Source organism: Pongo abelii, chromosome 17 (assembly GCF_028885655.2).
Source record: "Pongo abelii isolate AG06213 chromosome 17, NHGRI_mPonAbe1-v2.0_pri, whole genome shotgun sequence".
In the NCBI taxonomy this organism is placed as follows: domain Eukaryota; kingdom Metazoa; phylum Chordata; class Mammalia; order Primates; family Hominidae; genus Pongo; species Pongo abelii.
Window position 1 is genome coordinate 19,641,449 of NC_072002.2, and position 24,588 is coordinate 19,666,036.

Here is a 24,588-nt window from a genome sequence, read left to right on the forward strand (position 1 = left end):
CTCCAGAACACAATTTAGTTTGTAATAGACACTCAATAAACAATTGGTCAGATAATCAAATCAACACCTTAGTTCCACCAATTTTCATTTCGTATAAAAATGACTGATCTTCTGTACTCATCAATGAAACAGAGAGAGATGAAGGAGGGAGAGCAGTTGAGACTGAGAGGATGACAAGCAGACCTCATTCTGCAGTGGATATCCTACACTCTCCACTTCTGAATGCTTGGAAACACTTGCCATGCTTAAAAAATATTGGTATTTCCTAGGCAGCAAATTAGAGTTAAAGAAAGTCCATATTTCCATATTACAATAACTTACACTATAATACACAGACAACATACCTTTCTAAGCTATTCAATGTAGATAAATTTAGGTGAGCAAGATGTAGGAGAAGGGTTGGTAATCAAGCTGAGTGTGATTGTGAGATTAAATCTAATATTATCCTATACAATTATTGTATAATTGTATCAGTTGATATATCTGTTGAAACAGAAGGTGGGAGAGTTTTGGATGAGCTTCTGAAATTTACAGGAGAGAGGTTGGTCAATGTGGGTAGGCCAGATGTGTTTACTAAATGAGGCTTACAAAAGTTAAGTTCCTAACCTCTCCCGGAGACTGAGAGATAGAGGCGCTAAATTGTATAACATTTACATGTAATATATATTTAATAATATATATAAAGTCTTAAAATGCCAATTTTAAGTCTTTTCATTTTCTTCTTAAAAACAGAGGTTTTATTGCGTTTGGTCCACAGTCAGTATTTCACATTATCTCATGCGCAGGGTCCCTGGGTGGGGGCCCTGTGCAGTACTTGGCGGGGCGTGTGGCCAGGGGAGATACAGCAGTATACCTGGTTAGGCCCGGAAGGGGAGAAGGAGGGCTGGGGCTCCTTAACACCTACTGAGGGGCCGGGCATGGCGGCTCACACCTGTCATCCCAACACTTTGAGAGGATGAGGCAGGTGGATCACATGAGGGCAAGAGTTCCAGACCAGCCTGGCCAACATGGTGAAATACCGTCTCTACTAAAAATACAAAAAATTAGCCAGGCGTGGTGGCACAGGCCTGTAGTCCTAGCTACTCTGGAGGCTGAGGCAGGAGGATCGCTTGAGCATGGGAGGCCGGTACAGTGAGGCGAGATTAGGCCACTGTGCTTCAGCCTGAGCCACAGAGTGAGACTCCATCTCAAAAGAACAAAAACAAAAACAAACAAAAAAACCCTACTGAGGGCCACGGGGATAGGGGGGCTAGGATGGAGAGGAGTCAGGGTTAACACTAGCAACTCAGAACTCCACTACCCTGTACGGGCCTCAGTTTCCTCACCGGGCCCCAGCGTAGGTCTGAGGGTCTGAGGTCTGTTGGTCTGAGGGTCCTAGGGAAATCCAGCCACTCAGGATCCTGAGATATTTTAGCATAGTTGCCGGGCCCCGTCTCTCAGGGGACGGATTTCCCAGCACCCACTGTCCCCGCCCCGTTCCCCAGGAGGGAAAATTTTTTTTCTTTTGTTAATACTTCTTGAAACTTTTGCGGGTACAGAAACCACAAACTGATCGGCTGACAAAAGGCGGAAGAGGAGAGGCAACCGGAAACCTTCGAGGACCGGTTCCCTCCATGCCCAGGTCTCGTCTCCCCAGCACAGCTCGGCCCACAGCCTGGACGTGCCAGCGGGGACCCTCACCCTAGGCGCATCGGGATAGGGCCTTGATCTCTTCCCCCACAGCCCAGTGGCTCAGTCCTGCGAAGGAACGAAAGCAAGGGGGAAAAAAGCCCTGCTGCCTGATCCCACGCTGCTACTCACAGACCCTCGGTTGACTGGCAGCACTGAACAGGTTTTAAAAAAAAAGATGAAAACACAGAAAAACCCAAACACCCAGACAGGGGAGACCATGTGGGGAGAGAGCGTGCTGGGAGCCTCAGTAGCCGGTCTCCTCTTGGTAGTAAGGGAGATATTGAGGGGCCTCCCCTGGCCCCGGGCAGTTGCCGGCGCCCGAGGGAGCCCCGTGGGCCACTGCTCTCCCAGGCAGTACTTGGGGTCGTGTATCTGTCGGCCCAGGCTGAAGACCTGGCCGCTCTGGTTGGCACCCAGCGTGTAGCCCATCTTCAGGGACATGGAAGAGTTGTCATACTTGTGATTCCCAGCTTCGTGTCTTAGATGTGCCTCTGGGTCCCGGGAGCCGCTATGCCCACCTGGCTGGCGCACTTGCTTGTACCCATCTGGAGGCTGATGGTCGAGTGGTCCGTGGGGGGCAGGAAGTGGTTCTTGGGGTAGTAGAGATGCCTCCTCGTGCTCTGCCGTACACAGTCATGCCTGACTGGCTGGCGCATTTGTTGGTAATCTGCAGCCCGATGACGCACTGGCCAGCCTTCATGGTGGCGTCGTCGAAGTTCCGCTCCTGCTTCTCCAGGTACTCCTCACTTACGTCCACCCCGTTCTGCAGCCCCTTAGTCTTGGCCTTCCCTGCCAGGGCGAGAAGAGACACCTGCACCTGCCTCACGTTCCCACTCTCAAACAGGTCGTGGCCTCAAATAGGTCCACGGGGTTCATGCTGTAGCTGACCATGGCCTTGAAGAAGTTGGAGAGGTTTTCTAGCTGGTAGCAGTTCTACACTGAAGCAGTTGATCTTGGGGACTGAGCCCGGCTGCAGTTTGTTCATGAGTGTGCATAAGATAATCCCGTCTTTCAGGCCCTTCTGGAAGTCGGGCCGATGGAGACGCCGGTGAGTCCCTAGATCCAGCTGCGGAGCTCTGCCTCCTTCTGGGAGTCGTATTTGGACAGAAGCCGGTTCTGGACTTCCGCCAAGAGCCTGTAGGAGGGGCCCTTGTTGAACTGCGTGGAGCTTACGGCTGGCTGGCGCCGCAGCGGGATGGGACCGGACGGGACCGGGGGTTAAGTCTTTTTTCTAGTTTGCAAGATTTTGTTTTCACTACACCATTGTTTTTACTACATATCTTTTCTGTATTTAAAAAATGTGTGAAAAATGTTAGATCGTCTCCCTTTTTTCCACCTTCCCTTTACCCTTTACTGCGATTTACATCCACGCATCCACACACACACGCATCCACACACACACATCCACACACACACATGCACACACACATACTGACAGAAATTAATTTAGATGTACGAATGGGTTGTTTGAAGCAAAAAGTCAACCTATATTAGTAAAAGTGTCATGCCAGTAGAAATTATATTTATAATCCTTTTCAGAAGAAAGAACTTCCGGCCGTGCGCGGTGGCTCACGCCTATAATCCCAGCACTTTTATAATCCCTGCACTTTCGAAGGCCGAGGTGGGCTGATCACGCGGTCAGGAGTTCAAGACCAGCCTGGCCAAGGTGGTGAAACTTCGTCTCTACTAAAAATACAAAAAAATTAGCTGGGCGTGGTGGCATGCGCCTGTAATCCCAGCTATTCAGGAGGCTGAAGCAAAGAATTCCTTACACCCGGGAGGCTGAGGTTGCAGTGAGCCGAGATCGCGCCACTGCACTCCAGCCTGGGCGACAGAGCGAGACTCCATCTCAAAAATAAAATAAAATTTTGAATTTTTACAAGTCATTGTTCCTATTCTAATTTTTGAATGCAACCACAGCCTCTAACAAAACAGCCTCCTTAAACGAATTCGCTGATAATGAATTCTTAAGTAAAAGGGGAATTCCACAGAAATATATATGGCTCTTTTGTATTTAATAAAAGAGCCTGAAAAACAGGTGTGTTCTGTAAAATTGAATTACTTTCTATCCAGTTCCACTGGCTCGCAGTGTTTTATCTTTATATTAAAATATATATAAATGATTGATTGATGAATTTTTTTCTTTTAGACACTGCTGCTGAATCTATGGAGAGAAAAAGGATAAATTTCTAGAACTATGGTCCCTGTGCTCCAGTTCGCCAGAGGGGCGCGGCGGAGACGTAGACCAAGGAACACGGCTGGGGAGGTGTGGCGCTACCCGCACGTGGTGGCGCTGTGTCTGGCCTGCGGCTTCTGCTTGCTCCTTTATGCCTTCAGCCAGCTCGCCATGTCCCTGGAGGAAGCAGCAGGCGGTGGTGGCGGGAGGACGCAGGCCTCAGTGGCTTCCTGGCTGGCAGGAGGCGGATGTGGTGCCGTGAGAGGCGCGGGCAGCGCTGGTCCCACTGCGCGTCCTGGTGGGTGGGACAGGTGTAGTCTGAAAATACAGCCTGTTGAGAAAACGCATCTGGCTGTAGTTGCCTGTGGTGAAAGACTGGAAGAAACTGTGACCATGTTGAAGTCAGCTGTCATTTTCAGGATCAAAGCTCTTCAATTCCAGGTTTTTGCTGAAGATCAGCTACATCATAGCTTTAAAGGAAGACGTGACTGGGCTCATTTCTAAAAATATTTAATTATACAATATACCCCATAACCTTTCCAAGTGGGAATGCAGCAGCATGGAAAATCTCTTTAAACCATGTGGCTCGCAGAGATTGTTCTTGCTGTTATTCCTGAAAGAAGTTGCTCCCACACTAATAGCCTTTTTACGACCAGTTGATCATATTTGTTCTTTACTAAAGAAATTTAATTCCACATAAATTGCTGCAGTGGCCTCAGAACACAAGCAACCTCAAATAAGATGGTATAGTTGCTTCTCTAGGCAACCATACTGTGGAAAAACTGGAGTAAACCCTGGAGTTACGTTGAGGAATATGACTCGAATGAGAAGGAAGTATTTCAAGAATGATATGACAACTGTGTGACTACAATGAGGAGATATACTTATGACATGGCTTAAAGAATACAAACTAAACATTACATGGGCAATCAATATTTGTTGGATATCATGTTTTTTCACAATCCAGAAAGTCCTTTTGCCTTTCCGTGTCAATGGAATTATCGTCCAGGTCATTGTCTATATGGAAGCAGTTGCCAAGAAGCAGAAGAAGGAATCCTGATTCTTCAGCGAACAGAGGTGTTTACCATGATGATAAGCAACCAGCATTTAGAGCTGTTTATGAAGCACTGAGAAATTGTTCTTTTAAGATGACAATGCTCATTCCCTAATGAAACCTTTAGAACTGGAACTACAACAAACAGTGCATACATACCGTGGAAAAATTTACAAAATATTTGTCAAACAACTAGCAAAAAGCATAAGAGATCGTTATGCCAGATCACCAAAGGAAAGGTGATTCTTGGTGCCTGCTACATCAAATGGATGAGAACAACAAAGCATTGGAGGATAAGTGTGAAGGAATCGTCTTGAGTGAAGCATTAATGAAGGAATTATTCATCTCCAGAATATTTTTTTCCTAAAGAGGTTAAATGAGCAGTATTTTCAGGTAATGAAGAATAAATTAAAATCTTGGGCTCCAACAAAGAAACATTTTTGGCCTCTGATGTTTTGTAATGTTACTTACCACCATTCCAGTATTGACGAAAATATTATTGAATGGTTTTAGCCTGCAAACTTCTGTTGACTCGTACTCTCAAGTAAGAGTGCTGGGGCTGTGAAGATGAAGAAAATGTATCTCAATCACAGTGCAAACTTTAACTTTCTTAAAGTAAATCTCTAGACAAGGCTGTGAGTAGAGTGATAATTTTATGTCAGCACTGACCTCGCTTTAAATGTGTGAAAAAAAAAGTTTGTTTACAGGAGAAGAAACAGTTCTGTTTCTAAAGAAATGTAACGGATGTAACCATGGATGATCTATGTCTGCCTTTATATATTTCATCTCTGTTTTAAAATATTTTTATGACAATCATGTTTAAAATTGTTTTTAGATTATAAGTAAGCTGCATGTTAAAAATTGAGCTGTATAAGAAAGAGGAAATGTAGTGAAAACTTTGGGGTTTTAATCTGTGCATGTGTGAGAGAGAGTGAGAAATGTAGTGTTTTCATTGTGTATGCATTAAACTGTCTTGCCAAAACTCAGATCTAAGATTGTTAAGCAGATATTTGGGGAATTTTTTTTTATCACTTTAAATGAAAAATTTCAGCTTTACTGGGCATTCTGGAAGCAAAATATATTATGCTGACGATAAAGTGAGAACCCTAAGAGTATACTCATTTGATGTTGGAAAATGTGATGGACCAAAATTCAGAAGCTATACACATCCCGTGAGTAGCAATTTTAGTTATGATGGAGTAGAAAAATGTGGTGCATTTAAAGTTTTCTTCTATCTCATAATGGCTTTGCAAGATACTTGTAAAGAAGCAAATGTCTAGAGCCTTACTTTAAGAAAGTTAAACAACTTTGGTGAATGATTTGGATTAAGATTGTTACATCCAGCTATAGAAAATGTGGTTTTAATTGGGTTGATGTGAGTGAGTATCTTCCTTTTTTGAATATCACCTAAAACAGTAAATTTTTTAGTTCTTGAAGATGAGAAAAATATTACTTATCTAATATAGCTATGTTAATAGTTATCTAATTTATACTTATCTAATATAACTGTAAATTCTGAATACTTAGTATGGACTGTGCTGGGGCAGATATCTTATTTTACCAACTGCTATATGGTTATCTTCTTTTTCTTCCTGATATTTTAATGCTCAAGTAGAAAATGGAAAATCAGGAAGGGAAAATATCACCTGTGAAAATCTTGGCAGTTAGCTTTGTGAAGACACCGTGGCCTCTGTGGAGACATAGGATATGCAGAAAGAGATGATGAGTACAGTTGTTCTGTCTTCTGCAGTTCAGTCAGGGACACATCGAGAGAGGAAAGTTTAAGCAAGGTACATTGGAAGTTGATAAGCAGATCAGCATTCTTAGAACAGATGGGTTTAGAGAATACAAGTTGTAGTTCCTTGGTAGAATGCCATAGTGGATATGAGAAACTGTGAACTGCATTGAAATTGAGCTTACTGAGCAGAAAATAAGAATACTAAAAATTTGAAGTTCAGAGGATATGCATTAGATTATTTCTAATGGTCCCCAAATATGATCATTGCCTGCCTGGCTATATAAGACTCCTGTTGGGAGCTTGAGAATAGATTCCTGAGCTTAGCCCTTTGGAGACTCTGGTATGCTGTGTCTAGGATGGAGTCTGCAAAAAAATAATTAAAGAAGAGACTTAAAAATTATACAAAACTAGAATAGGGCTTTGGTACTATCAGATTACTTTGGAGGCTATTCCCACTTAGATTCTTCATATAGAAGATGTGGATAGAGAGACATGCAGATAAACCGGTCAATGCCAACTGTTGGGGGAAACGTCCATAGTCTGCAGGTTCCCACAGAGAACATAGCACTTCCACTCCTCTCCCATGAGGGAAAATAAAGGAGAAAAGCTTTCAGCCTCTCACCATAAACTCATTCAATCCCCTTGGGAAGAGAAATGACTTACCTGAGAAATGTGCTTGGAAGTAGTTGTGCTGGTGAAACTCAGCCTCTGTGGGTTTCTCTCTCTTTCAGAGTCAGCTCTCTTCAGGATGCACATTTATTTCTCCCTTTGGAGGAGGCCTCAGTCCAGCTCAGCCAAGGACTGAAGGGCACATCTGGCTAATTCAGGACTGGGGTATTGGGAAGTCCCCTTGGCCCCAGATCTATGACATGTTCTCGAGTCCTGAGACCTGCTGACTCTGATGCCTCATTTCCCAGTTGGATCATATCTTGGGGTTATTTGTGTTCCCCAGCTCTAACAGGAAGGTTACCAAGCACTCATTTCTCCTTAACCAATTTCTGAAGGTAAGATGTTGGTTGAAGAGCACTCTTTTCTTGCTGCTACCATTAATTGGGTGTTTATTTTGTGTCAGGCACTGTTGAGTATTTTACATTTCTTAGCTGGTTTGATCTTTACAGCAACTTTATGTGAAAGACATTGTTCCTCCATTTTTCAGGCTAGAAATCTGAAGGGGTGGGTTGCCCCTCCACACCTGTGGGTGTTTCTCATTAGGTGGAATGAGAGACTTGGAAAAGAAAAAGACACAGTGACAAAGTATAGAGAAAGAAATAAGAGGGCCCAGGGGACCAGCATTCAGCATACGGAGGATCCTGCCAGCCTCTGAGTTCCCTTAGTATTTATTGATCATTCTTGGGTGTTTCTCAGAGAGGGGGATGTGGCAGGGTCATAGGATAATAGTGGAGAGAAGGTCGGCAGATAAACACATGAACAAAGGTCTCTGCATCATAGACAAGGTAAAGAATTAAGTGCTGTGTTTTAGATATCCATACACATAAACATCTCAATGCCTTACAGAGCAGTATTGTTGCCCGCATGTCCCACCTCCAGCCCTAATGTGGTTTTCCTTTATCTCAGTAGATGGAACATACAATCGGGTTTTATACTGAGACATTCCATTGCCCAGGGTTGGGTAGGAGACAGATGCCTTCCTCTTGTCTCAACTGCAAAGAGGCATTCCTTCCTCTTATACTAATCCTCCTCAGCACAGACCATTTACGGGTGTCGGGCTGGGGGACGGTCAGGTCTTTCCCTTCCCATGAGGCCATATTTCAGACTATCACATGGGGAGAAACCTCGGACAATACCTGGCTTTCCTAGGCAGAAGTCCCTGTGGACTTCCACAGTGTTTGTGTCCCTGGGTACTTGAGATTAGGGAGTGGCGATGACACTTAACTAGCATGCTGCCTTCAAGCTTCTGTTTAACAAAGCACATCTTGCACAGCCCTTAATCCATTTAACCCTGAGTTGACACAGCACATGTTTCAGAGAGCACAGGGTTGGGGTTAAGGTTATAGATTAACAGCATCTCAAGGCAGAAGAATTTTTCTCAGTACAGAACAAAATGGAGTCTCCCATGTCTACTTCTTTCTACACAGACACAGTAACAATCTGATCTCTCTTTCTTTTCCCCACAGAAATCTGAGGCCCAGTGTCCCACAATGGCCATGTGGTGACACTAGGCTTTGAGCACAGCTGGTTGACTTCCAAAGTCTATGTTCCTAACCATTATGCCACTCTGTGTTGAGACAGCACCAAACATACTTTCATTCATATGTATTTTTTTAACTGATCATGTTCTTGTGTGATTTCTTTCAGAAAGGCTTTCATATCAAATATTCATAATGATAATAATAATGAACACATGTGGAGTACTTACCATGTCTGAAGCACTAGAGCTTTCCATGAAAAAACCCCTCTAATCTTCAGAACAATCCTGTGAGGTAAGTGCTACTATTACTCTGTTTTCAGAAGTAAAGAAACTAAGCACAGCAGATCCACAGTCATGCTGTAGGATGCTGTGTAGAATGGCTCCCGGGACACTGGGAAAGCTCTTCTGCACACCAGTATCCTCTTTACTGGTTCATTAATGTCTGATATTCCTGCATGAGAAAACATAGCATAGAGAGAAAGCTTAATGTGTCTATACACACACTGAGAGATAAGGCATTGATGTAACATCTCATTATAAGTATTAGAAATGCAGTCTCAAGAGCAGGGTCTTGTGGGGTGACAGGCAGGGTATTCTAGGGGAGGGAATACCCCAAGAAAGGTAGCACTACAAAGGAAGAGGAGAAAGAAAGATGTAAATGAAGAGACACTGATTTTCTTCCACTGCAATTTTTCCCAAAGCTGGCCCCTTTTCTATTACATTCTTACCCAGTAACTCATGCTTTCCCTAGAGCTCTCACAAGCAAGAACTATTGAGAAAGTAGCCCATCTGAAAGTATAATTCCTGCTGTTGATCTTCTTCTGGAACTGGCTGAAGTTTACTTTTTGGTACTCCAGAGACCTAGCTGCTTCTTGCCTTCTTCCAGTGTCGTCTATTTAATCTCCTGTCATGTGGGAAATTATATTCAAAATTTCTGTGATCCTCTGTCCATAGTAAGTTATGCATGTAGAGACAAATGCATGCCAAAAGGTCTTGAGATTATATCTGCAATGTGTTGCTGCTGGCTGTTGATCAAGATAGGCTGGAAGAAAAACATTTATCAAATAATTCTTCTTGCATTTTTCCCAAGATGTTGTAGCGTATTTAAACTTGGGAGGTGAAGTTTGTAGCATTCGTTTTGACTGAAAATGTAGTTCACACAATCATGATGCTCTATTAGGTGTTACCATTAAACAATATTAAAATACACACAATGTGGCTGGTCTTTTGTAAGCTACATGTCATGTTTACTTCTTTGCCTGGTTTGTTAATTGCATTTCTTCATCTTTCTGAATACCAGTGTCACTGTCATCCACAATATTTTCTGTTTTGAGTATGTGGTTTACGTTTTACTTTGCCCAGTGATAGAATATGATGGGGACATCTTATCTGAGTGTTTCATAGCATGCTGTAGTTTGAATTCTTGGCCGTTGGTTTCCCAGAGTCTCAGCTCCTGCCACTGCATTCTGCATTTGTAAATGGAGAATAATGGCTCTAAAAAAATTCACCTAAGAATCTCATGATAGTGGAGAAGGAGGACCATGGAAATGCTAAAGCCTCCCACTCAGTTTCTGTAAATCATGCAGAGGATCAGGAAAATGATTGAAAGTAACGTATCCCAAACAAAGAAGCCAGCTGTACAATTAAAGACCTGTGTCTGGCTGTTAAGAAAAGAAAAAAAAAATGGAAAGAATAACCTTGCTATTCATCTTGTTCAAAAAACTGGAGCAGATTAAGTCATGTAGACCCAGTTTCAGATGAAATGTTAAATACTGATAGAGGCATATTCAAGATCTTTAGGATTTTTTTGGGGGAGGAGAGGGGAACATAAAAAAGCAATAATAAATATAAATTTGAACGCAGGAAAAATACACATAATCCATGAACCAAACACCTGTTTTTGCATGTTTATCACCTTTGTCCCAATGTAGATCTATGTTTTCCTTCATGGTTGCAGTCATAGAATATATTCTATTCTCTAAGCTTTTATCCTTTAACATTATAGGAGAACATTGTTGCATGTTACCACATAGCCAAGTGTTTCAAAACTTGTTTAATGAATTCTTGTTGTTGTTTTCACAGGGAGAAACATGCAAATGTATATTACTTGTTTTTTTTTTTTCTGTTGAAATATACTCTTGGAATAATTTTTTTCAGTGAGGTTTTTGGTTCCAAAAAGTATAAACATTTTGCTGATCTTTAGTAAGTTGTATTGCTTTCCAAAGAAGTGATAGAAATTATACTTGCCACCCCAACAGTGAAAGAGTAGTCATTTAATTTCAATGTAACAGGGGATGCTACTGTTGCTATTATATTTTCTATTATAATGAAAAGATTTCAACCAAGCTGGATTGTCCTTCAGGAGCTGCTGCTAAATCAACACCTTGATATCTTTGTTCTTGGAGAAAAATGAGCTAAGGAGGAAGACCATCTAAAAAAACCCATTAGACAGTTTGTGCTCACTGGAGTAGTCTCTACTGGGCAAAAGGCTTTTAGAATGGCTTGTGGATCTTCTGGCAAGTGGCAAACCATACAAGTGCTACATCAGGCCTGGAAGACAGGTGCAGCCCCATCGGGGTCGAAGAGGAACACCAGTGTCAGAAGAGCTAAGAGTGAATGAAAATTGAATTATCTCTACTTCTAGGACTTGTCTATTGAGAAACAGCAGCTACCCACTCTAGCTTGGGCAACAGAAAGCCTGTCTTGGAAAAATTGCAAATCAAAAACAGAACCCCAACAGCATCCAAGTCTGCTGATAAGCACGCTCTGAAAATGCATGACCACACATGGACACAGGAAGGGGAACATCACACTCTGGGGACTGTTGCGGGGTGGGGGGAGGGGGGAGGGATAGCATTGGGAGATATACCTAATGCTAGATGACGAGTTGGTGGGTGCAGCGCACCAGCATGGCACATGTATACATATGTAACTTACCTGCACATTGCGCACATGTACCATAAAACCTAAAGTATAATAATAATAATAATAATAAAAGAAAAAAAAAAAGAAAATGCATGACCAAGATCAGCAGCAACTTCAACGTTGCTTTTCTCAAACAGTAGCACTCTAAAAGGATGCACACAGCTTACTGATAATGAACACGAAAATTACCAAGAGATTGGTGAAGTAAATCTCTTCAATCTCTTTTCTTTTTTTTACTTCTTTTCCAAATTTTGATGTGACATAGCTAATTTGAATATATGTCTCTTTCTAGATTCTACAGATAGCCTTAGGGCCCCACAAGGCATTTTGGGAAGTTGAAATAACAGCAGTTTCTACCTTACAGGAACTTCTAAAAATTATTATCATAATCACGACTTATTTTGTTGAATCCATGAGGCTTATGAGGTTTTAAGAAACTCAGGTTGGGCCGGGTATGGTGGCTCATGCCTGTAATCCCAGCCCTTTAGGAAGCTGAGTTGGGCGAAACACTTGAGGTCAGGAATTCAAAATCAGCCTGGCCAACATGGTGAAACCCTGTCTCTACAAAAAATACAAAAATTAGCCAGGCATGGTGGTGGGCCCCTGTAATCCTATCTACTCAGGAGGCTGAGGCAGGAGAATCACTTGAACCTGGGAGGTGGAGGTTGCAGTGATCCAAGATTGCACCAGTGTGCATGATGGCCTGGGCAACAGAAAGAGTGAGAAAAAAAAAGAAACTCAGGTTGTACCCACCAGTTACAGAGTGATTTTATTTTTATTTATTTATTTTGAGATGGAGTCTTGCTCGGTCACCCAGGCTGGAGTGGAGTGGCAGGATCTTGGCTCACTGCAACCTCTGCCTCCTGGGTTCAAGCAATTCTCCTGCCTCAGCCTCCTGAGTACCTGGGATTACAGGCACCCACTACCATGCCCGGCTAATTTTTTGTGTTTTTAGTAGAGACGGGGTTTCATCATGTTGGCCAGGATGGTCTCAAATTCTTGACCTCAGGTGATCCACTCGCCTCAGCCTCCTAAAGTGCTGGGATTACAGGCATGAGCCACCATGCCCAGCAGTGATTTTATATTTAAATGTGTGTTTTATAGGTTGCCTCATTTTCTGGTCATAGGGTCCCCACGAAGGAAGTAGTTTATTGCCATTTTTCAGTAGGAAAGCAGAAATACAGGAGGACAAATGACTTACCTTTGGTCATTCAGTCTGTAAGTGGGAATTGAGAGCGGGATCTCAGGTCCTCCAACCTTCAGCCCTGTGTTCTCCATTTCACCTAGCTTTCCAGTTTCTTTAAGCCAAGTAATGGAAGTGACTTGAAAGCTGCCTTCTCAGCCTATTGGAAAGTGGTTCACCAGAGGTGTTTCTTCACCACTCTCATTCTTTAATGTCACCTGACACCAAAGACCTCATGATGGGAAATACTGAATGTGGATTTGGCCAATCTGCTGACACCATTGTGTCATGCATCCCCAAATTACCCAAGCTCATCCCTCTGATCAGAAGCATTTGTGAGGTGGAAGGTGGGACCTTAATGGATATCCCTAATGTCCCCCATGCACTGAGGTATGGTTGGCCAATGATCCTCATTGACATTTGGGGATTGTGTGTAGGATTATGAGCATTCATTGTGAGTGCTGAGACCTGAGACAATGCACCAAGTCAGGCAAAAGTGTGTTGCATCAGCACCTTGACAACATAGTCTATTCTCATGAGTTCAAGGCCTGAGCCACCATTGCCATCAAGCTGACTCCAAGTGGCTGCATTTTCAGCAAGAGGGAAATAGCAGTCACCTATCTGCTTCTTGACTGTGTTCTGCTGGGCTTCCTGATAAAAGATGTTTATTCAGAGAGAAAGAGACAGGAGAGTGAGGTGGTACACAACCTGCTATCCCCAGACTTTGCACATGTTTCAGAGTTAAGATCTCCTTTGAAAGCTCTGAAACCTGGGACAGTCCTTACCATGACTGAAACCTGGAGAGGAGATGTGGACAGAGGATCATTTCTGTGTTGAGTCACTAGGTGACCCTCTTCTCTTCTTTATAACAATGTGTGTTGTGCCTGGGCCCTTGTTAAGACGTCTTTGTGTTATCTCTGGCTGTGACTAGCACAACATGTGTTCTCCTCCCACTTTCAGCCTGGAAGATCCAACTTCTGAGCCCTGAGTGACAAATCAGCTTCCTAACAGGAAGCTGACACCAGCCTATCTTCAAGGGCTATGACTGGGCAGTTGCAGAGAGCCATGGTCTCAGAAGCGTTGAGCACATGGTTTACAATGCTCTGCTGTTGCATCTTGAAATGCTTAATTTTTGAACAAGGAGCCCTGTATTTTCATTTTTCACTGAGCCCTACAAACTATGTAGCTCATCCTGCCAACATCATTGGCATCCCTGAGTGTGAGAGTTCAGAAGAAACTTAGAGGCTATTGTCTGATTCAGTCCTTGCAGCTTACAAAATGAAATGTGGGAGCAGGCACTGCGTGACTAGTCTGAGGTTACTCAGAAAGTTAGAGGCAGAGCTGCAGTCAGGGTCACCTCTCTTTACTGCTAGCTGTGTGCTCTTTCTACTGCACCCTCAGCATAAAACATCTCCCAATCCAGGAACAAGGTCTACCTCATAGGTGGGCACAGCAGCGTGATCACTCTCTCAGTCATCTATTCTCCTCCTTTGCTTTGACCAATGAGACAGCAAGGGACCTTTTGCCCCACATAAAACACCTCTCAAAGGCTTGGCAACAACAATAGATAATAGAGAGCATTGGCCTAAGACCAATGTTTTGACCATGATGTCAAAACAATATTTTGTTTCAGCAAAGAAAAGCTATGTCCCAAGCGGATTGTTATTACTAATAATCAGAGTAGTGGTACTTGCGAATAACTTGGTTTCATACTCACACTTGGACAACTATGCACACTGAGTATAACTGACCTTATGAGAACATCGTTCTCACTAAGATTATGATGTGCTTTCTTGTGTGGGAACTGTACATAATATTGTGTATACCCTTGGGAGGATGTCCTGCCTGTGATGTTGTCTGTCAGGGAAGAAGAGTGGTTGAGAACTGAGGATATATTAAACATTTACTCCCAGATTTTTCAAGATTTCTGTTAAGCCAGATCAGAAGAAAGCCATCTATTTGGATTGCATCACTCTAACCCCTTAAATTGAATTGTCTACACAGAATTATAATTTCACAGTATGTCCAGATTACTTACGGAGAGCCAATTTGAGACACCAACGGGACTGGTAAAACATCTTTGCACTGTGGGTCGCATTGCTATCAAAGACCTTTATATTAAGATTCTTATGGAAAATCCTTCCCAAAGTTTAACCCTATGATACAGGGTTTTTTTCCTCCAGGTAGCATAGTGGAAAATTGGGAACTGTTTAACCCAGTGCATTGATTTCATTGATTGTTTTGGTTGCCAAGAAGTATGGATGCTCAGAATAGGTTTTCTTGTTTTCAACTGCTAATTCCTTTATTTAAATTGTAATAAATATTTCCCTTTACTTCTTTGCTTTTTCTTTTTAAGAAATTGAATGTATTTAATAATAAATTGTAAATTATCAATAGATTAATTAGCATAGAATAGTTTGGAATAGTGCTTAAAGATCTCCCATTGAAAAAGACCCCAGTATCTTAGGGTTCACAGCTGAGTGTTAACTGAACTTTAACAAATTCTGATTTTATTTAAAACAATCAAAGCCTAGAAAAAAAAGTCCTGCACATCATATGGGGCACATAATAACCAAAAAAAGAAAAAAAGAAAGAAACAGGGGTGGCTTTCTTCAATTAATTTTATAGTGTAATATCAAAGCTTAATGGTTAATGTATTTCATCTAATGTAGGATGTCAATGTTTAGAAATCAGACTTTGTTTCATGTACCATTATAGATATACTGCCAATTAAACAAAAGCAAAAAAAGGAATTGTAAAGATATTAAACATGTAAAGAAGAATATAAGCACTATACTCAATTAACATGTTAATATTTTATTGTATTGGTTTTCAGTAATTATTTTCAATAACATAAAGCATTATTAGCTAATATTCCACCCCTACCACCCCAATCTCATTCTCCTTCTAGGTCCCCAGGGCCAATTGCTAAAATGAATTTGTTGTATATTTTAAAGTCAATTTTCTATACTTTTGCACATAAATATATGCATTCATAAAAAGTATTTTTGTGCTGAGAAAATAGAATAAGCCCTTCAAAGTTGTTGATGTTCAGATTCCAGTTGGCAAAAGTCTTACACATATGGCATTAAATATTTTCAGTATAAATATGCACATTCCACAAGTTCAGCAGTTCTGTAATATACATCCAGAGTCTGCCCTGAGGGGTGCTTACAATCTGAGCATAAACTCTCACTCACCCCTTTTAGAGAATAAAACTTACACCTATGTAATGATCAGTCCAGTTACAAGGGTGTACTCTAAGAACATTCATTCATGCATTCAACAAATCTTTATTGAGCACCTGCACATTTCATGCCAGGGAGGTGACTTGTGTTCTCCCTACACAAAAGGAGAAAGAGTCGTGGCATCAGCAGGAAAGTGCAGTGGAAAGGAGGAGCTGACTTTGTCAGGAAAAAGAAAGATATTACTTTGAATTATCAATTCTGATGTGACATCCTGATAAGAAGTGCCATATCCAAACCACATTGCAGATTCTCAAAGGACAGTACCTAAGTTGAATAAAAACTATGTGCCCCAAATAGGAAATGGTACAGAAAGGCCTGAGGCTGGGATATGGAGGCACACGGGGTGCAGAGAATGAGGGAAGAGAAGAGTGAACAACTGCTCGGGGTGGGGTTGCATTGATGGTGAGAGATGGGTTTAACATGCATTTATGAGGACAGACATGATCAGGTTTAAAGAAAAAGAATTTTTTTTTCCAGAAGTCCCACTATAGGGCATTTATCTACAGGAAAGGAAATCAGCATATTTAGGAGATACCAGCACCCTCATGTTTATAACAGCACTATTCATGGTAGCCAAGATTAGAATCAACCTAAATGTCCCAAAACAGATAAATAGATTAAAAGCTTAGTATATATTCATAATGGAGTATTATATAGCCATAAAAATAATGAAATCCTGTCCTTGGCTGAAACATGGATAAGCCTGGAAGACTATGTTAAGTGAAATAAGCTAGGCACAGAATTGTAAATATTGCATGTTCTCACTCATATGTGGGAGCTAAAAAAAAACAAACTGAGCTCATGGAAGTGGAGAGTAGAATTCTGGTTATTAAAGGCTGGGGCAAGCAACAGGGAGGAGAGGACAGGGAGAGGTTGGTTAACAAATACAAACTTAGAGCTAGATAGGAGGAATGAGTTCTAGTGTTTACAGCACTGTAGGGTAAATATGGTTAGCAGTAATTTATTGGATATTTTGAAAAAGCTAAGAAAGGGTATTTTGAATGTTTCCAACACAAATAAATGATAAGTGTTTGATGTGATGTATATGTTAGCTACCTTGATTTGATCATTACATATATAGAAATACATATATTGTATACATATGTTGAAATGTCACTCTGTATCCCATAAATATGTACAATTACATTTCAACTAAAAATGAAAAAAGCAGTAAGACTGAAATGATAGGTTTAGTGTCAATTTATAGATGAGTCGGTTTAGGGAAAGGAGATAGGTAGGGGAGAGAGATTTATGTCTGAATGTGAAAAGAAATTTTTATTGGTTTTTGTTGAATATTGTCCAGTGAAATTCCTAGTTTAGAAGAATCACAAGGAGCTGGCAATGTAGTGTGGGAAAGTAGCTGGAGTGACATCAGAGGTCAGCTCTGTGACTCCAGCACCAGATTATTCTTTTGTCAGGACCTGAAGCTCACAGTCAGATGCCCATGGCAGTAGCATCAACATATTGACTCTACCACCATGGGTCCATCGCCTTTCAAAACCATGATAGAAAGACCAAGACATGGATGTCCAGCTAATGGTCCTCAGATACAATGTCTCTGAAGGGCAAGAGAGCTGGAGTGATATCCAAAATAAGCAAGAATAAAACCATATTGCAAGTTGTTTTCATCTGTTGGAAAGCCTGAGAGAGGAACCAAGATGCCTCTCCAAAAGCTTCGTAACTTCAAACACTTCCCAGGATCCCCACTGCCATCTTAATGTTATTATTCAAGTTCTTTTTCCTGAACTAGCTAAGTTTGTAAGCCATTTTTGAAAGTAACTGTAGCTATAGAAAACCATAGTTATAGGAAAATGCAATCTGTTGATCTCTTCATGGTAGAGTCTGTATATCATTTACACTTCACTTCTCTGTGGGTGGAAAAGATTTTTTCATGGCTTATTTAGTGGGAAGTCATTTTGATCAGCAAGATGAGTAAACTTTACAGCTGTTTGCAATTACTGCCTCTGCTCTGCAAGGAGTTTTAATTATTACACAAACTGAAATACCAAATGAGTTGATGCAAGATGGGAAGAGAAATACATATTTCATAGGCCCATCCATTTCACCAGAAATTATCCATCACTTTTTCTTTCAATTCTATCTTTCTAAATTCAAAGTTACATCTCAAGGTAATTTTGAATTACCTAATTCCAAAGGATTTATATCAATGAAGGGAAGTGCACCTGCTAACACTAAATTTCTTATTGCCATTGGAAGGGCACCATTCCTAAATTCCACACAGGTCTGAAACCAGTTTGGCTAGGAGAAGGAACACAGGCCTTGATCTGCATATTTGTCTCTTTAAAACACCCATTGTGATAGTACAATGATCAAAATATTTCAATTCCCACGAGAATAAAGTGACAAACATTGTTTGCCTTCTCATCTAACATAAACTTGATTTAACAAGTCCACCTCATGGGAAATTTAGGAGCCCTTTGTACACTGTCAATTAGATTGGAAAGTAACCCATTTATTCAGAGGAAGAGCTGGGCACCTGGGAAGGACAAATTGAGGTTTAAATCCTGACTCTCTCACTTCCTTGCGGTGTGACTTTGGGCAAGTTTCTTATTGCATAAAATGTTAAAATGTGCATAACAATAGTACAATCTACCTCACGCAGTTGTGAGAATTAAATGAGATGATTGATATAAAGTATTTAATACAACTGCCTAGCACAGATTAAAGTCCTCCATAAATGGTAGCAATGATCTTCCAAGAAAAAATTCTTCGTGATTTTAAGGAAAGGTTCATGCTCATTATTTTCTTCCCTCCCAATCTTTCTAACACGGGCCCACATAAAACATCCCTCTGCCAACATCCCTTCTCACACACACACACACACACTCTCTCTCTCTCTCTCTCTCTCCATCTCTCTCTGTCTCTCAGATGAGGAACAAGCTCAGGGGGAGGTCTTGGGATTAGTTCTGATTGGTTCTGATTGGGTAACATGCCCATCCCTGAACCAGTGGAATGCTGCATGCTAATTGGCTAGTTCTGGGTCAAATGCCCACCTCTGAGGACAGAGGAAAAATCAGTTTGTTTAATTGATCCACATGGATGGGCTAAGCTCAGGCAGAATTTCCAGCAAAACTTGAGTGCTGTTTTTAGAAAAAATAAATGGAATATATTTGAAATGAACAAAAACATTATATCTCCACTCAGGCATTTCTCTTTCCTGGGCAATTGACTGCAGTGATTTATTGAAAAATGCCATGCCTATTCAAATGGACAACAATTTATAAAACTTGACTAGATCCAAAAGCCTGCACTCCAATGAAAGGGTAATGCAATGTATTAACACATATTAATAATTAACACCTACTCTTAGGGATACCCTGCTCTTCACTTAGCAGAAGATGTTAGATGATAGGCAAGCCATTGATCAAAAGGTCAGAAGATCACAGGCATTTCTGTGATGTAGCAACTACTGAGAATAGCTGTGAATATCCCAGGAATTTTCTGAAGGTATCAATAAAGCAAGATTTGGGTTCCTGAACACTGACCTGAGTTCTAGTTTGGCAAACTTTGTATTTTTTATTCACATTTAGCTTCCAGTATTTTCAAACAGAGGTTAATTCAAGGAGAAAGGATAAGGAGGGGAAACATCTTTCTTTTTCCCACATACTTTGTGATGTGCATGTAATACAGACATAGGGGTGAAAAGAATGCTGATGAATGTAACATTTTATTAACTTATGAAGCCTAAGGAAGAACATGCAAAGAGATCAGGATCTGATTTCAGATTTTACTTGTTCCTACACAGATATCTCAAGGGAAATTCAAATAAATTAAGACTCAAACACAACCAACAAGATCATCGGCAGATGACACGCCAGGCACTGTGCCCAGAGCCTTCTCAAGCAGGAGCTTCTTAAATCCTCCCGAGGATTCTGGAAGAAGGGTAATACTCTCCCCTTCCACAGATGAGGAAATTGAGGTCAGAAAGATTAAGATCACAAAAATACACAATGGTGGAGCTAGTAAATGAATGAAAGTCTTTTCACAGCAACTCTATCCCTCTCTTTTCAGGACAAAATATACCTTCAATTTAGCTGGTTCATCCAACTACCATAGATAGAATTTTGTTTTGTTTTTTGATTTCTAAAAGACACAACCTGGCTTTACTTAACTGGAACAAAAATTCTGAGAACTAAACATTCCCTTTCCCAGGAAGGCAGACTGCAAAGGCACAGAGACTGCAGAATCTGGAAGATGTCAACTTCTCTGAGAATCAGGGTTAATGACCAAGGCTCACCATTCAGAACAGTGTTTTGACTTCTGTGCAGTGCTCCAGGAGAACAAATTAGAGGTTGAGCAGGGGGGACTGATAAACCAGTGGGCTCTGAGTCACAAGAACCTAGATTTGAAGACTGGCATAAATAATTATAACTGGAATAACTTTGGATAATTTACCCAACCTCATTAAGCCTCATTTGTGAAATAAAAATAATAAAAATAATACCTACCACGTTGGATTATAGTGAGAATTAACCATGGTAATGCATATAAAGCATTTAGCCCAAGCCTGGCCCATGGTAAGTACATCATAAATGATAGAGATTTTATTAGTAATACTAATAGTGTTAAGATTAGTAATGTTTCTTAAGATTGATTAGAAGTAAACCTCTTTTGTGGGAGGAGGAAAATGTATTAATTTGTTTTATAGAAACATAATATGCTAAGTTAGTGAATTTATGTGAGGCAGTGGGTGTGACACACAAGGCAATGAGTGAGAGACACGAGTGTGTTTGTCTTTTTGGGACCTCAAGGGTGAGGTGAGCCAAGGGCAAATCTGAGCCAAGGGCAAAGCTGATCCAAAAGGAAGCTGTGCCATATACATGGAATAGTGGAGGTAGTGAAACTCCTTATGTCAGTGAAATTACAACAAAGAATGCCTTTTGTAAATGCACCAAGCAAAAACTAAGCGTGGAAAAACACATGGTTTTTAATGTCCAATTTAGAGGATGGTTAGGTCCAATTTAGGGGAGGATGAAAAGAAGAATTTAGTTCATGCAGCAGGTAAAGAATAGAATTACGGAATAATAGCCTTGAATTATTTTGATCAATTTACTGAGCCCATAATCTCCAGAATTTCTGACATTGTAGTAAAAGTAAATGAGGTGTTTGTAGATCCACATGGCTTAACCTGTGTGGCCACTGCTTGTGATCACCTCTGTATGAAAGAACCCTGATTTGAGGTGGCTCTAATGCATTAACCACATCAATTGCTTCCTGCTCCTTGTTGTCACCAAAGTGGACCACACTCACCTAGAAATTAGGGCAGGCAGAAGGGGGAGCCCCTAACCATTTGCCTTAGTTTCTGGGCTCCCTTGTCAATTTTGACCCCTGCAATGGTAATCTTTTGGCGAAGGAACATACAACCCTGCCATTGTCAGGGTTAAGGATCCCAAGAGTTTGGGGAGAAGTTTTGCTGTCTTATCTGAGAATGGAGTCATGTTGCTTTTGGATCACAGGATCTCAGGGAGATAGGGAGCTCCAAGTCTTGAGAAGGAGGAATGGTACCTGGTACCTTGAATATGAGGCACACGCTAAAAGGTAAGGAAGACAGAGAGAGAGAGAGAACAGAAGGAAGAAATAAAGAAAGGTGTTTGTCTTTAGACCTGGTTATTTCAGCTGTAGAAAGAGCTAATTTTGCTGACTGGTGAGGGTGGGGGTGGGGGAATGTAGCTATTTCTTGATAGTGTCTTCTGTGCTGAAAGTGCCCTGGATAGCAAGGAGAGGCACTGGGCCAGGAGAAACCACCAGAAAGAGGGCAGCCCTCCAGTGCAAGAGGGTGAAGCCTCCTGTTCTTGTGTAGTGTGGACAGAACTGAAGGCATCTTCATCATGGACTCGAGTGCTCCCTGTGGATGCTGAGGGACTCTAGAGCCCCATGGGATTTTGCTTTACTGGGCTTCTTGCCCTGCTGCAAACACATCCTTTCGTAGTTCTTTCTTGTGACTGCAGGAGACTGTGCTTCAGCATCAAAAAGAGAAGCGAAAGATCATGGATCCAGGCCAGGGTTTCCCACTAATTAGCCACGCCCCCTCCACAAATCACTTGGTTTTCTAGGCCTCAGTTTCCTCATCTAGTAAATGAGAGTCAAATAAGATTATTTCATATATTAATTAAATCCCAAACATGATTTTTCAATATCTTTTGCCTACTGTCTTCCTCTATCAATTCTTTCCAAAAAAGCCCCTGTTGAGAGGTCTGAGACCTTGAATCCCAAATGCCTAGTGTGGTGACTGGCACACAGTAGGTTCTCAAGAAATACTTATTGAATGAATGTTTCTTTGGAAAGTCTCTGTTGAATGGATGCTGCTTTCTATTATCTCTTCCCAGAGAAAAGAGGCAAAAATCTATGGCAATAGAAGAGGGGAAAATCATTCTAATAGTTGATGACACACAATACATTAAAGCAATGCTCAGTCACCATACGTTGTCTTTTTAACATGGCTTTTAAACAGCTTTTCTTATTAGCCACATGAAATACAGTAATCCTTTAGCTCTCCTGTGTCAGATTATCAGCTATTTCAAGTAAGTGTTAACATTTCTGTCACTGACAAAAGTGAATTATGTTTTCCTTCCTAAGCTTGCATCAACATGTCCAACAAGTGGGCTGCACACTACTCTCTAGTGGGACGGTGTGAGGTGCCACTGCTTGGTGATTATGAAGCAACTTGACATCTGGAGGTAGGGGCATGTCAGCCCCACCCTGCAGCCTGAGCAGGGCTGGGAAAACTTTGCATGATGAGTGAATGAATGAATTGGGATATCATCCTGGGTGAATAACAGAACTTCTATAACTGCTCTAGCTTTGGTCTATAAATAGCCTGCACATAAAATTCTGGATATTGTTATTCCTTGTGAATTTCTGTGTCAGAGTTAATGACAATACAGAGGATACCAGCTACTTAATGCTCAAACACCCATTCTTTAGAAATCTGGAAAATCTGTCCACCAGGAAAATTCAGTTGGGTGATTCAGAGTTCTTATTTTGTGAACCAGTTGATCATGGTGTATCAGAGAAAGATCATATTTAAGAGACAAACTGCAATAGAAATTCAAATTTCTTAACAGGTGAATGTGACCAGGCCCTGGTTGCCTCTTCCACCTCCTCTTGGCTGTTCAGCACATCACGCTGCTGCTGCACCGCATCATATCTTTTCACCGCCCTTCCTGTGATGGGAACAACTACCCATCTTGTCTACCTGGAGAAATCTCACCCATCCCCCAGAATGATGCTTTTCTATACTACCCAGCATTTTGTACCTACCTCTATTGGCACTTCTAAATCTCATTCTGTTTACATGTATAAAATCTTGTCTCTTCCATTGAATGGTGAATTTCTTGAGATCAGAAACTATATTTTATTTTGAATTTCAAATGCTCTGGTATATATCAGAAGCCAAATAAATGATTGTTGAGATTAATAACTACTACTTAGAGTATTTCAGTTATTCACACTGCAACACTGGGAAATAAATATTATTACTTTCATTTTAAAGATAGAATACAGGATCACAGATTTTTAGATAACTTGCCCAAAGTAATAAACTAGTGACAGAATATCTTAGATTGAAAATCAACTGTGCAATGACCATTTTAAATTAAATATTTAATTTAACACATTTAACATGTGTGCAGAATCACTAAAACTTCACAAATTGTATTTGTTAGTTCATGGATATATATGTATTTTGTTCTAACCAGAAGAGTGGAAACCTAGCACTGAATCAGCTCCACTGTTTTGTCTTTTTTCACTTCTTCATATCAGCACATCCTATCAGTGCATTCTGTCTTTGGCTTACAGATGAGTAAGGAAGGGCTGAAAGGAAAATGGGTTGTCCCATCTTTTTCTGTCCTTCCATATCATTATTTCAGTGTAAGTGGCTGGCTAATACAGGGAAGTAAGAAAGGATCTGGAAAACTCCTGTGGTGAGAGAATTCACTTTTGAGGAAATGAAGACCTTAAGGGGGAAAATAGAATGAAGACAAAACTCATAAATATTCATATAAAAGCTCCTACAAATACCTTTCTATTAAGGAAATTTAACTGCAAAAATAAACACCAAGAATGGGCAATTGATGACTTTTCTCACACTAAATTAGTAGTAATGCACGTACATTTATTTCCCTTGCTGTGTTTAGCTTAATTGAAACTTTTCAGGATCTCTCTTGAAAACTGGTGGCTGCCAATTTGTTTTACTCCAATATGCATGCTAATAAGCATATGTAAAGGTAGAGATCAATATTCATTAAAGGTAATATGCATGCTAACAAGAATTTTTATGTCTTTCTCATCCTCCAACCAAATGTTTCATGCTTTTTTGATTTTATGGCTGGAGCTCCTCTTCTTTGATGCCCCCTCCAGTCTCTTCAGTGGAGTCAGAAGCAGAGACTTGGCTGCCTGAGATGGAAAAGGCATCGGAGACCCTC

General features: G+C 41.0%; 2 pseudogenes; one reads left to right on the plus strand and one right to left on the minus strand.

The window, feature by feature from the left end:
• Positions 1 to 1,915: 1,915 nt before the first annotated feature.
• Positions 1,916 to 2,671, minus strand: LOC129051668 (calponin-2-like; annotated as a pseudogene).
• Positions 2,672 to 3,868: 1,197 nt separating this feature from the next.
• LOC100452829 (glucoside xylosyltransferase 1-like) lies at positions 3,869 to 5,144 on the plus strand (annotated as a pseudogene).
• Positions 5,145 to 24,588: the final 19,444 nt, after the last annotated feature.